This window comes from Pinus tabuliformis, chromosome 4_2, assembly GCF_031772625.1.
Source record: "Pinus tabuliformis cultivar Carrire ecotype Pingquan chromosome 4_2, CPIR1, whole genome shotgun sequence".
NCBI lineage: Eukaryota > Viridiplantae > Streptophyta > Pinopsida > Pinales > Pinaceae > Pinus > Pinus tabuliformis.
In genome coordinates this window covers 871,235,118-871,249,139 of record NC_142304.1, presented here as the reverse complement: position 1 = coordinate 871,249,139, position 14,022 = coordinate 871,235,118, and the positions used below count along the sequence as shown (strand labels likewise).

Sequence of the window (14,022 nt, the reverse complement as noted above, 5' to 3'; positions counted from 1 at the left end):
GAGGATTCTCTTCAGTGGCAATCTGGCCAAGACCAGCTCTAATATCTCCTTAGGAAGTCTCTTCCATACAGAGGGAACGATTGGAATCTCTTCTCTGCATTGATTTTCTGGTACAGATTTCTCAGTATCTTCATTTTTCGAAGGCACTCATTTAGAGCATTCCAACAGCACTCATTTTTACTTATTTTTCTTATTATAGCCAACATTATTTTTCTGTTTACAATATAATTTTTATTTTTATTTTAAAGAGAACAAATGGCGGATAAACTTACACATCCCTCGGCTCAATAAATAATATTAGTTAATCATATTTCTTATTTTTTGGTGATGACATTCAATAGTATAATATTTTATTATTTGTTTTATTTTTATGATGATTTTTTGTCTTTGTTAATTCTTTTGTTTTATTAACTACATTTAAGCTAACAAGACGTACTAGCTATTTTTACTAGCTATTTTTAGCAAAGAGTAATTTCAGATGCAATTTGGCCCACTAATACACTAAAATAAAATAGGTGGAGCATGAATCGAAAACAATTAGCGGGTATAAAACAATAAAATAAGAAAACCCTAAAAGCTCCAGATTTGGGTTATGTTAACTAGAGTTAAGAAAAAATATTTAAAAAAGGCAGCGAATGGCACATGGCATGGTTATTTGGGTAATCAATCAGGCTATAAATATATTGCCCTTACCACATATCGCTCATCTCATATTGATCGAGCAAAAGTTCGTTCATACTTTCTGGAGTTCTCTTCGCTTATACACAGAAATTCAGTCCTTTCTTTTTATTCAGATCATCTTTTATTCGATTCGGATCAACTTTTTAGTTGGGGAGCCATGGCCTCGGAAAGCAAGGTGAGTTTGAAGAGCTCAGATGGCGAATTGTTTGATGTCACTGAGGCTGTGGCATTTGAATCTCAGACCATCAAGTACATGATCGAGGACACTGGCACCGCCAATGCTATTCCGCTGCCAAACGTTTCTAGTGCGATACTCTCGAAGGTCATCCAATACTGCAAGTACCATGTCGATACTCAAGACTGAGAAATCGGCGGACGAAATCAAGACTTGGGATGGAGAATTCGTAAAAGTCGATCAGGCGACTTTATTCGACCTTATCCTGGTATTCTGTCAGAAACTCTTATTTGGTATTCTTTGAACCAAACTATCGCTTTTCTTATTTGTTGTTTTGAGGGGTCTAATCTACCTGAATTACCCCAACCAAATTGTTTGGAACCTCTGAGTACAGTTACCGATGGCTTCTCCAGTAAATCAATGTTCCATCAACTAATTGTTTTTTTAATTTCTGAGATCCTTCAATGCTAGAAATCTCTGTGTAGTCTCATTCCATGTAATTGTTCTGCAATATCTTGGTCTTTAGTAATGCTCGCAGCCCTTTTGAGTCTCTCTCTTCATCTTCAGATGCTATATATTTTGACTATCAGTTTTTTCACACGCGATCCATGCTGCAAATTTGATTCTCTCTTCATCCTCAGATGCTATATATTTTGACTATCAGTTTTTTCACACGCGATCCATGCTGCAAATCTATCAGTTTCAACAGATCTTCTATGTCTGTCTCTCTTTTCAGATGATCATCCATCGATATTTTCAGATCTATCATGTCCATTTTGTATTTCCTCAATATAATATATCTTCTGAAAAAAAGATACATTTGTATATTTTACAGAAATTTTGACTTATTAAGCTTTCCGGGTTTTTGCAGGCTGCTAATTACCTAAACATAAAAAATCTGCTAGATCTTGCATGTCAGACTGTTGCCGACATGATAAAAGGGAAAACGCCAGAAGAAATACGTAGAACTTTCAACATAAGGAATGATTTTACTCCTGAAGAGGAGGAGGAGGTCAGGCGTGAAAATCAGTGGGCCTTTGAATGATTCTAGGGAATTGGTGTTTGCTTTTATTGTAGTCGAAACTATTAGTGGTATACTTTTTCTTGTTTGGATTCGTCAATTTCTAATACTGGACCGGCTTTGAAACTTTAAGGCCAATGGTTTGTTCTGGTTGAATAATTTTGTAAAGATCTCGGAGCAACTCCTTCAGTAGTATTGGGCTTGTCCAATTTCTAATAAATATTGCAACTATTCTGTCAACTGTGTAGTGAAATGGGCTCCAATTGCATGGTTTTAACGTTTTGAATTTTTTTGAATCTATGTGCACTGGTTTTAACATTTTGAATTTTTTTGAATCTATGTACACTGCATGGCTTTTTCATTTTTGATTTCCTTGTATTGCACGAATGAATGCGCCGAGTTTAGAGTATTATTGCACGAATGAATTGCCTCAGTTTAGAGGATTATTGCACGAATGAATGGGTCCAACTGTGTGGCATGCTTGTATATGTTTTACTATAGTAATTTAGAAGGTGAAGGTGGGGACTGACGAAAATGCAATTTGGTTTGGATCGCCGCAGCTTGATGCTTTCTTTTGCTAGGCGCCATGTTTGTTGTATCCACCAGTTGAGAGCCTTCTTTTCCTGCGAAAAGCTCATAAAGTTGCAAATGAGGACATGCTCTTGCATATACACCCTGTACGCAGCTATTTCAGGGACTTTGATTTCTAGTGTTGGTATTTCTTAGTTTTTGGTTTGCACGTGTTTGGGGCGGATTGCTGAGCCCTGGTCCTCCCGCTGGTCCCTGCTGAGCAGGTCTGGAATTTGACGTCCCACAGGACGTATTTTTTTATTTAAGAACGTATTTGAGGGCAGGGAAAAAATCTCTTCCAAATTATAGACAAAATTAAAAAAAATATTTAAAAAATGCCACTTATAATTTTAAAAAATATCTTTAAAATTTGAACAAAATTAAAAAAAAACCATTTTATCTATTAATTAAACCACCCATTCCAATAAATATGATGTGATTTAATAGTCATAAATATGCATTGAAATTGATATATAAATTTATATAGATTTTTTTGTGTATAAGAATGTTATTTGAAAAAAAACTATTAAATTAACTTATATGCATTAATGTTTTTTGAAATATTCCAGAATTTATAATGGAATTAAACTAAAATGCGTTATCCGGTGCAAGGAAGCGCAAGGAAGCAACTGACCTCGGTTCCCTGCATTCATCCATGAGATGTGGAAACCACAAGCAATTAGAATTTTGCAAAACCATGATTATGCCACATTAAGATAAGGCATACAGTTAAACCCTATTAGAGGATTCTTGGAATGAGAGACGGTTTGCGATATAGAGATATATTCAAGTATCAATGTTAGAATCTTGTCCTGTCACACAGAACACGGAGATCAAACACCTACCGCGTGATTTCTTTTGTTTATTAGGTCGGTTGCAGGGCATGGGCCCGAAGATTTGATTTTTTAAACTATAATGGGGAAGAGGTTTCTTAAGGAAGTTGAGATTCATTACCCCTTTCTCCTGCCATGGTCACTATGCAGATCTCAAGTTTGGTTGGACGTATAGGTCTAAGATTTATTTTATTTATAATTTCACTAGATAATTTATTTATTGTCTATGGATTGTAAGTTTTTTTCAAAGATTTTATTGTTTAAATGGCTTTACTATAAATTTGAGTTATAAATCTGATAGATTACACATTTGCAATTTCAATCTAACAAGAATCATTATAAACAACAGTGATTATCAGCCTCCATTTGATGACTTTTTTTTTTTTTTTCCGAGGAAAAAAGCATAAACTTTTTATTGATCATCTAAAAAGTTTACATACTGATTATATCTTTTGCAGGCCTGACGCACCCAAATGCGCAATTTGTACAGCTGAGAAGTAAAAACCAGAACTTATAGCTCTGTCCAAATACAGCGGAAAGACTTTCCTGTAGCTTGCTGGAGAAGCATGAAAGGTCTTCCTCCCAACAGGATGCTGTTAAAAACATATACCAGTAGATCAAGCGAACCCCGGGAGCAATTTGTACATCTGAGAATAAAAACCAGAGCTTATAAAACTGTCCAAAAACTGCGAATTGACCTTCCTGTAGCTTGCTAGCAGAAGCAAGTATGATCTTCCTCCCTACGGGAGGCTTTTAAAAACATAAACCTGTGGAAACATGCGAACCCCGGGGTCTCCTTTGAAAAGGAAAACAACCCCAATCAAAAAGATATATCAAGAGTCATTGAGAAAAAACTGAAAACTATACAGAGAGGGATTTTGATTGTTTGTAGTGCTAACTGTATATAAACAAAAGCGTGAAAACAAAACTACTGAGAACTGTGTACAAAAAATCTTTAGCCTGCGGAAACTGCTACCAAAAAAGTGAAGATTCCTCGATCAAAGAGGTGGATTAAAAGGAGCCTGATGTGAGGAAAAGTCCTGCCCCTGTCTGGATTCTGCTATTGTCCATGCGCCCAGATCTTGCTGTAGACCAGCCTTAGAAAGCTGGTCTGCTTCCATGTTCTTCTCCCTGTAGATATGGTGAAAATATATACTGTTAAATGATGTCTTTAAAAACATGATTTCTTCTACAATAGTCTTCAGGATCTGATTTTTACAGGATGCATTTCCAGTAACCCAATTGATGACATTCTGAGAATCTCCAAAAATTTGAATTGTGTAGATTTTTCTTTGAAGTAACCAGCAGAGGAGAAAGCGCAAAGCAGATAGCTCAGCATAGTTGTTAGTACCAGGACCTAGCCCTACCGAAGCCTTTAGAGTATGATCATGGTTTAAGTGAATGCATATGCCGGCCCCAGCTTTGTTATTCTGAGATGCTCCATCAAAGAATGCCCAAGGAATGCCCTCCATTAAAGAGACAGGCTTTTGTTTCTTTTGAGTATCTTTGGGAGCAGGGAGCGGGATGGCAGAGTAGATGGCAGCACAGTTTATAGCAATGGTGGCTGTGAGAAAATCCTTGTCTTGAAACAGTGCTTTATTTCTTGCTAGCCATACTCCCCAAAAGAAAATAAGGGGCAAATTCCTCATGTTTCCCTCCGGATAGGAATTCCACCACTTCCTCCAAGACTCCTCCAGAGGATCTAAACCCCACTGAGCTTTTACCTTAAGTAAACAGGTTACCTCCTTCCATATTATTTTTGTGACTGTACATGCTGTGAAGAGATGATTGATTGATTCCTCTTCTGACTTGCATAAGGGGCACCTCCCAGGCCCAACAAGATATCTGGCTTGTAGAATGTCCCAGGTAGGGACTTTTCTTTTTAGAATGCACCATAAAAAGATCCTGGCCTTAGCTGGGCATTTTAATTCCCATATGTTTTTCGCCCACCAGTCTGGGACTCCCCATCCTTTCTTTGCCATTAAGAAAGTATACCCATCTTTTGGGGAGTAATCTCCTGTTTTGCCTTGCGCCCATATTAGATGATCTGGTTCATCTTTTAGTCTGACATTTGTGCGATGCAGTTCTTGGATGTAGGAAGCCCACTCGTTCTTCCACCTGATATTCAAATCTAAGTCTTCATCATTCTTCCAAGCCTGGCCCCAAATTGTAGAATGCCCAACTTTCTCCACCTGATTTAGATTTGTAATACCTTTGTTATTAAGATGTCTGAGAAGGCCAGGTGACAGGGCATAGGCTTCATTGCATCCAACCCATGGGTCTCTGCCAATTCTGATTTGTCTTCCATCTCCCACTTTCCATGCCAAACCTTGCTCAATCACAGAGAAAGCCTCCACCGTGGCCTTCCAGATGACTGAGGTATTCTTTATTTTCTTGTCTTGGCTTCGAATCCAATCATCTAAGGGAGTTGGATCAATGTACTTCCTTTTTACCACCTTTGTCCAGAGATTCTCCATAGTGACAAGTCTCCATCCTGATTTAGCTGCTAGAGAAAGGCTGAATTCAGGAAGCCTTTTTATTCCCCAGCCTCCCCATTCTTTTGGTCTAGCCACTTTGTCCCATGCCACCCAAGGTAGTGCAGAGGATTCTTTTGAACCTGCCCAAAGAAATCTACTGCAGATTTTTCTGATTTTCTCCAACACTCCTTTGGGGATCCAAGTTAAAGCTGCCCAGTATACAGGAATGGCAAGCAAGACAGATTTTATTAGAGTCAATCTGCCAGCTCTTGAGAGCCACTTGAAGCTCCAATGGGAAATTCTGGCTTCTATCTTTGCTATGAGCCAGTTCCAATCCTCTTTTTTATAAGCTGTCGGCTTCAGCCAAAAACCCAGATATTTGAAAGGAGAGTCCAGAGGCTGGAGTTGAAAAGGAAAGAGATTTTCCATCCAGGATCTTTCTCTTCTGTTAAAAGCTGCCACACAGACTTGAGATTTTCTAGAGTTTATCTGCATTCCTGTGGCTTTCAAAAATAGATCAAAAATGCATTTAAACTCCTTAAGTTCATTGAAGGAACCATTGGAGAAAATCAAGATATCATCAACAAAAAGCAGATGGGATATGAAGAGATTTATTGCTACCTCAATACCTTTTACCTTCTCCTCTCTTCTTGCTTTATGAATCAGTCTGCTTAGCCCTTCTGCCACAAGGAGAAACAAGAGGGGGGATAAAGGGCAGCCTTGCCTGAGACCTCTTTGACTGTTGAAGAAAGGGGAGGCAGCTCCGTTGATCAGAACTGCAAAGCTAACATTTGTGATACAACCCATAATCCAGCTAATAAAGGAGTAATTGAAACCCAGGTGGGTGAGCAACATCCGGAGATAGAGCCAGCTTATTCGATCATAAGCTTTGGAAAGGTCTATTTTAAGAACAACTCCCTTCTTCTTCTTTTGTTTGACACTGTGAATTACCTCCTGTGCTACTCCAATAGCTTCGTGAATTTGTCTTCCATCCAAAAAACCGAATTGTTCCATTGATATATTTCTTGAAAGAATGGGAACAATTCGGATAGCTATTACCTTTGCAATGATCTTGTATATGCAATTACACAGGGAGATTGGTCTGAAGTCTTCAAAACTCTCCGGATCATCCTTCTTCGGAATCAGGGCTATAAATGTAGAATTGAAAGGTCTATAGATTTCTCCTTTCTGTCTAGATTCTTCTACAACATCAGTAATTTCCGAACCTATTAGGTCGAAAAAAGATAGAAAAAGTTCAATAGTCCATCCATCAGGACCTGGACTTTTGTCTTTGGCCATGCACTTCATAGCAGCTTCAACCTCCTCCTTAGAAACCGGGGTTGATAACTCTTCTGCTTCATCCTCTCCAACAAACCTGGGAAAACATTGAGCTGTTCTTATGACTTCTGCTATGGTAGCCTCTCCTGGGTCTGAGAAAATGTCCTGGAAGTGCCTCAGTCCTAGACCAGAGAGTTCTGAGAAAGAACTTACCTCCCTACCTTCTTCATCTTTAAGTCTCCAAATAGTATTTGCAGATTTTCTTCCTTTGGCAAAATTATGAAAAAATCTGGTATTTTCATCCCCTGATTTTAGCCAGATTGCCCTACTCTTAAGCCTCCATTCTTCTTCCTTGTCCATGAGGATTTTGTTTTGAAGCTTTTCCAGGTGAAGAATTCTGTCCTTTGAAGCCTGAGAGTAATATCCCTCTTCCTCAGGATTCTCCAGCAACTTCAGCTCCTCCCTAATTCCAGCCAATTCTTCATTCTGTTTTAGTTTCCTGTTCTTTGCCCATGTTATTGTTGCTTTTTTCAAACATTTGAGATTCTCCATGAACAGGAAGCTCTTGTTCTCTCTTGAATTTCTTTCCGGATGGTGCCACGTTTCCTTGAAAAGATTGATGTAGGATGGGTCTTGAAGCCAAGAAGGATTGAATTTAAAGGGGGAAGGAGGTTTTGGGGGAGGGAAAGAGAGATCAAGGAAAATAGGGAAATGGTCTGAGTTGCCAATTTCCTCGACCCACTGTCTGAATAAAGGGGCTTTTGAGATTAAGTCCTCTGATAACAGAAAACGATCTAATCTTTTGGCGATCCGGTCCTCCCCAGCTCTTCTGTTCCTCCATGTAGGCTTAAGATTGACCGGGACAGGGTCAATAAGATTATTTTCCAGAAAAAGGTTGAGAAAGAAGTCTGACAGAAGGTCTTCCCTAGCTGAAGGACCCCATGCTTCAGCTCTGCCAATGGAAAAATTTAGATCACCCCCCACAATTGACAAGGAGGACTTCATCAGAGGATTTGACATCAATTCTTCCCAAAAAAGCTCCCTTCCTTGACATGGGCCATATATGTTTATAATAGAAATGGGATAGATGAAATCAGGGGACATAACCTCCATGCCCATAACTTGCTTCATCCCCCATTGATTTATGACCTTAATACGACTGTCTCTATACCCAATTGCAAGACCCCCCGAGTGTCCTGAGGAGTCAATTGCAGAAAAAGACCAGCCTGGCAGAAGAGCCTTTAACATTGATTCTACTTCAGTAGCCTTCCCCAAGGTTTCTTGCAGAAATAGAATGTCCACTTTTGAATTTAGAATCCAGTCTTTTAAGGCCAGTTTTTTAGGTTTACTGGCCAAACCTCTGCAATTCCATGATGACAAAATCATTTTGTAACAGAGACAGGGGGTTGTGCTGCTCTAAGAACCCCAGGGATTGAGAATTGTTTCCCGTCTGCTACATCCAGTTTGGCTTTAAGCTTTGCCTTGGAAAGGTCTGACTTTCGTCCTCTCTTATTTTTGACATAACTCTGAGAAGAAGACTGACCTAGACCACCTATTGCATTCGATTGCCCGGTCTTCCCTCCCATAGATCTAAGATTGTAAGGGCATGGAGTGTGAGGGACAGGGGAGGCAAGAGGGGGCCACATATCAACAGAATTCAGCTCCAGGGACGGCATGGCAGCCAATGAAGAGTCTACATCTGGAGAGGACTTTACATTTTCCATAATTTCGTTTATAACATTGATATGTAAGGGAGATATTGAAGGCGAGCCATACATTGATACAGAAACATGCTCAGGATTTTTGATAGGAGAAAGGGAGGGACCTGAGCACATACCAGTTTCTGGATCGCTGGTTGGCCTTTTGTCTGCGGGCGCCTCCTTTGCATTCTCCTCCTCTGCATCCACCGGTTGCATTTCAGAAGATTGTGCAGCTTTTTCAACATGGGGGTCTTCGGAAATTTGCTCTTTTAGAGGTTCCTCGGTCTCCATTGCTACTGATGTCTGCTTTACTATATCTTCATTCTCCTGAGGCGCTTGAGGCGGATAGTGTACTGGTGCTTTGAAGACTGGATTCCTCCGAAAGCGCCTCCTTCTTTTAAACAGTGGACAGTCCTTTGCAAGGTGCCCGTAATCATGACAGCGATGGCACCTAAACGGCAAGTGCTCATAATCCAACAACTGCTCGAACACATAATCTTTATACTGTAAATTGATTTTTTGGGCCAGACCTCTGCTCGGATTTAAGCTTACTAAGATGCGTGCCATTGCTCTGTTTTTTGTCTCCAAAAAGGACATATCTGCTTCAAGGAATGATCCCAGCCTGTTCCCTATGGTTTTGAACACCGTCTCTGTCCAAAGGAATGAGGGAAGACCCGGAGCTCTCACCCAGACCGGGAACTCATCAGTCCTCTCTTTGATAGCATCAAAAAGAGGGTTCCATCTCTTCAACAGAACCGGGATGTGCCCAATGGCCCAATTCCGTTCAAAAACCCATTCTGCCGACTCCTTGTCCTCAAAACTGAGCTTGAACCAACCTTTCGCTAGACATTGTGCCTCGAAATGAAAGGGTCTATCCGTGACAAAACAATTTTCTCCCCATGATTGAAGAAATTCCGACGAGAATTTCTTTCCTCTTACCCTTCCAACAAGTGTACATTCTGCAATAGCTAGGGATTCTTCTATGGATACCTCCATGCCTAGGACCACGTTCCCTACAATCTCCTGAGATCCAATATGCCTTTGTGGTTTTCTTTTTTCCCCTATATTCCTTATACCTTCCGCACAAGCCCTGTTTTCCCCACGGCCGTCGGTCCACTCAGGTTCCTCCTGTACCGGCTCCTCATGGACATCTTCCTCCGGTTGAGACTGGACATGGTGCGAGAAAACAGGGTCTGTAGTCTCTGAGAAGAGATGGCTTACCCCCGCACCCTTGAGACCTCCTCTTTCTCCTGCTAGACTGTCGGAAAGGCCCGCGAAACCACCTACAAAGTTCCCTTTTGGCAATGGTGCATCTTTTTGCAAGGAGACCCTGGATGACGGAGGAGAGCCACCGGAAACCCTAGTAGTGCCAAGCCCTGAAGAGGGCCCCAAATGTGAGATATCTTCGGATCCCCTAGATGGAAAAAACCCCCTTGATTCTGCAATGCCCCTGGGACAAGAAAAAAGGGCACCTTCTGACGGACCATCAACCGGATCTTCCCTTATCACTTGAAAATGGGAAACCTGATTTCGTTTTCTAGAGCCTTCTCTGCCATGGTCTTTACTCTGATGCAGAAAAGCTGGCTTATCTTGCTGAACGAAGGACTCAAACCTCGACTGTTCAAAAGCCCCAAAATATTGTTTCACATTCTGTGTTATTGGTTCCATACCCCACATTGAGAGTATGTCCCCTATTTCCGGGTCCAGGTCCACCAACTCCTTGGGATTAACCATAGTTAGGGTAACTGATTCAAAGAAAACGACAACAAAAACGGTCAGAGAGACACAACCTTTACCCTAATCTTGATGATAAAAACGGGATGTAAAAATGGAGATGCTGTAACTGTAATGATTTCCTTTGGACTGCAGTCGCTTGCATCAAAACCAAATGCACTCCAACCTCCAGATGCCAGTCACCCGGAAATGTCGATACCCTGCGCCTTCAGACTGTAAGCGGACAGACGCCTGCACAGCTACCTACCCGTGAACTGTTACCTGGTTTCACCCGAAACCCTCTTCTCCAGATCCCCATCCTCTATCTTGTTATTCTACAAATTTTGATTGTAAACATGAACCAATAGAACCGACGACCTGCCATCATTAATCTTTCTATTTGCTAATGGCAGACCATGGCTATAGAATAATCCCCTGATAATTGAATGCAGGCGCTGCATAAGTGATTCTCTCAATGAAACGGGAGAAAAATCCCTCCATTTGATGACTTATTGTGCACTGTGGAATAAATTTACAAAAATGATTAAAATAGAGTTTTCAGTGACTCACATATTTAGTAAAAACCAAAAACGAAAGGTAAAAAAATACAAAAATGTCATCAAATTTTAATTTCACAGACAAAAAGAATTTGAAATTCCAGGCCTGCTACAGAGGTGTTGCTTGGTTGATATTCAACGGTTTATCCTGCCATCCCCTCTCCTGAGTGGTTGGATGAAGGCTTTTTGAAGACATTGTGATTAGTAAGTTTGGTGGAGGCCTCGAGGAGGGGTGTCAGATCCGGCAGTTCCTATTTCCTACCCTGTACCGTTATAAATACTATGTCCTTACACCTTCGTGACAGCCCCGGTTGACGTCATCGCATCTCGGATCATGCCGCATGTTGCATGCATCCCATCTCCAACCTCGGGCGAATACGGGTCACCCAACTCCGGCGACTCTGCCGTCTGCCCTGTTCCTGCCAGCCAAGCTGCCCGCCTCCACTTTGGTGTATTAATGACATTTACCAACCCTCCGTGGAGGCTCATAAACGCCTTACCAACCATCATCGATACATTATCTGCTCAAATCTGGGCAATTTAAAATCCAACCATTGAACAAATTCACTGTGGAGCTCCCGCGAACAGTATTTGAGCAATTTAAAATCCAACCATTGAACAAATTCACTGTGGAGCTCCGGCGAACAGAGGTTACAGAAGGTGATCCCCCTGAACAGCGGCGAAACAGGTATTTCAATCGACCTCTGTCGACCGCATGTTACATGCATCCCATCTCTAATGATATTTACCAACCCTCCGTGGAGGCTCATAAACGCCTTACCAACCATCATCGGTACATTATCTGCTCAAATCCGGGCAATTCAAAATCCAACCATTGAACCAACTATTATCTGCTTGCCTTTTTTCTGTAATTGTCATATCATTTTTAGAACCAATCAATATAAAAATCACAACAATGGAAAGAAAATATTAGAAAACCTATTTTTAAATAAATTATAATCTGCTTGCCTTTTTTCTGTAATTGCAATATCATTTTTAGAAAACATTCGCCAATCAATATAAAAATCACAACAATGGAAAGAAAATATTAGAAAACCTTTATCAAAATGCAGAGAACAAAAAATGATTAGAAACGCAGTACATTTTAAACAAGAAGAAAAGGAAAAAGATGTTGAAATGCCAATCACCAAGATCTCAACCTTAATTATGAAATACTCGTTCTCAGGGAACGGAGAATATAGTTATTCGTGTCCGAATAACTATCGTTTTCCAGATGAATATTATATAAGTGGAATGTTTGTTTCTACGTTCATATGGAGAAAGCGCAAGCGGTGACTGCATAAGTCAAAAAAGACGCACATGAACTCTTGTTCTGCAAATATTTTATGCAAAGCAACAAATATCATTCTAGAGTCTAGGGTAGTGGTATGGAGGGGAGGTTGTTGCATTATTCTAATTTTATATTTCTGGTTTGGACCTTTCTCTCTTAAAAAGAGTTACTCCTACAAATATGACATACTCCAAATGAAATGAGTTAAAAAGAGCATGTGAACGCTTCAATTCCACATTGAAGCACATAAATAAAACTTGATGTTGAGAGAAGTTAAACCTGAGCTGAACCCTATAAGTTACAATTGTTGCAGTAGACTTATGAAGGTGAGAATACCCCTACAAGGTGTTCTCCAAGCCCAAATACCTTACAGAAATTCTTCCAAACCTTGACTGATCAATACACCTTTATTCTAAAGCATGCACAAAGGCTACTTAGATGTGCCTAAATTAGACATTAGAGGTCACCAATGGATTCAAAACATCGAGAAAATGCTAAGTGGACTCTTTCTGAGCTCAATTTGGCCTAAAACTCTAAAATCTATGAGCTCTTCACCTCTATCGTGAACAAGACTGTCAATCATCCTACAAATTGGACCTTATGTGTAACTGTTCTACAATTTCCCCCCAAAATTTGTTAAATGAGCGACAATTTCGCTTTCCACCAATGCATTCTGTTGGATGATTAAATTTTCCAACCACCCCACAAGTCCAAAAATTGCAGTCATATTGGCACACAGGGCTGAGGGTTCTGCCTTAATGCCTACCCCTGCCACTTAATCCCCTCAATGTCATACATGTGGTCATATTAGCGCCATCAAACTGAGGGTCGGACTAATAGCCTAGTCTTCCCATCGAGCTCCGTATCTCCTGGCGTGCAGTGACGTAATGGTCCATAGGAGTTGGGGCTGGCCCCTTGCCTCAATCTCCTATCATTGGCACCTAAACCTACAAACGATGGTCCTATGGGTGTGCATCAGACAAAGGATTAGGGCGTTTCCCTAGCCCCACCATCGATAGCTCCTTTTGCTCAGTGTCATGGTTGCATGTGGTGGACACGACCGAGGGCTAAGGGTCATTACGAAAACCCTCTTTGGTGAGCTCCTTCCAAAACTCAGCCAAGGGTTGTGTGGAAATAAAGTGACCGGGGGTTGGGACTAGCATCCTGACCCCTCTTTCCAAATGATGGAGACATAAAGTTTCAAGTATTGGTTCTACCCATAATATAACAAGCACCACAGTGAGCAGAGTTGGTAGAGCGCTAGAATGATAGCTAGGAGGTGAGGGGTCTAAATATGGTTGGGCCTTCGACTGACCCACACCAAATTTTTAAGTGACGTTGGGCTGCCAAATGGCAACCCAGGACTAGGCCATGTGGCACCCATTCATTGGTCCACTTCAATTAAGCATGAACCAATCAGATACGCCCAAAAACCAGTGAACCAAAACTTGCCATGTTCTAACTTGTCACTGGGTCGTACCCTACAGAGTTACCTTGCTAACTCAACAATACAAAATCTGAGTCCGCTGCCCTTCTCAATTTTAGTTGTTTCACTAAATGATCATCACAAGGTAACTTGAGTATACAGTGTTGAATTGAGGTTAAACGAACATTGTTTGATTCATAATAACAAGAACTTCTATTTGGAGATGGTTTCAAGACTTTCTAATAACTTTCATTTTTCAGTTAAAAATAGATCACGATCATATACAATTGTTGTAAATTT

At 40.6% G+C, this 14,022-nt stretch overlaps 1 pseudogene; it reads left to right on the top strand.

Annotated features, from left to right (window-relative positions):
* The first annotated feature begins 838 nt into the window (after window positions 1–838).
* On the top strand, window positions 839–1,911 carry LOC149172439 (SKP1-like protein 1B; annotated as a pseudogene).
* Window positions 1,912–14,022: the final 12,111 nt, after the last annotated feature.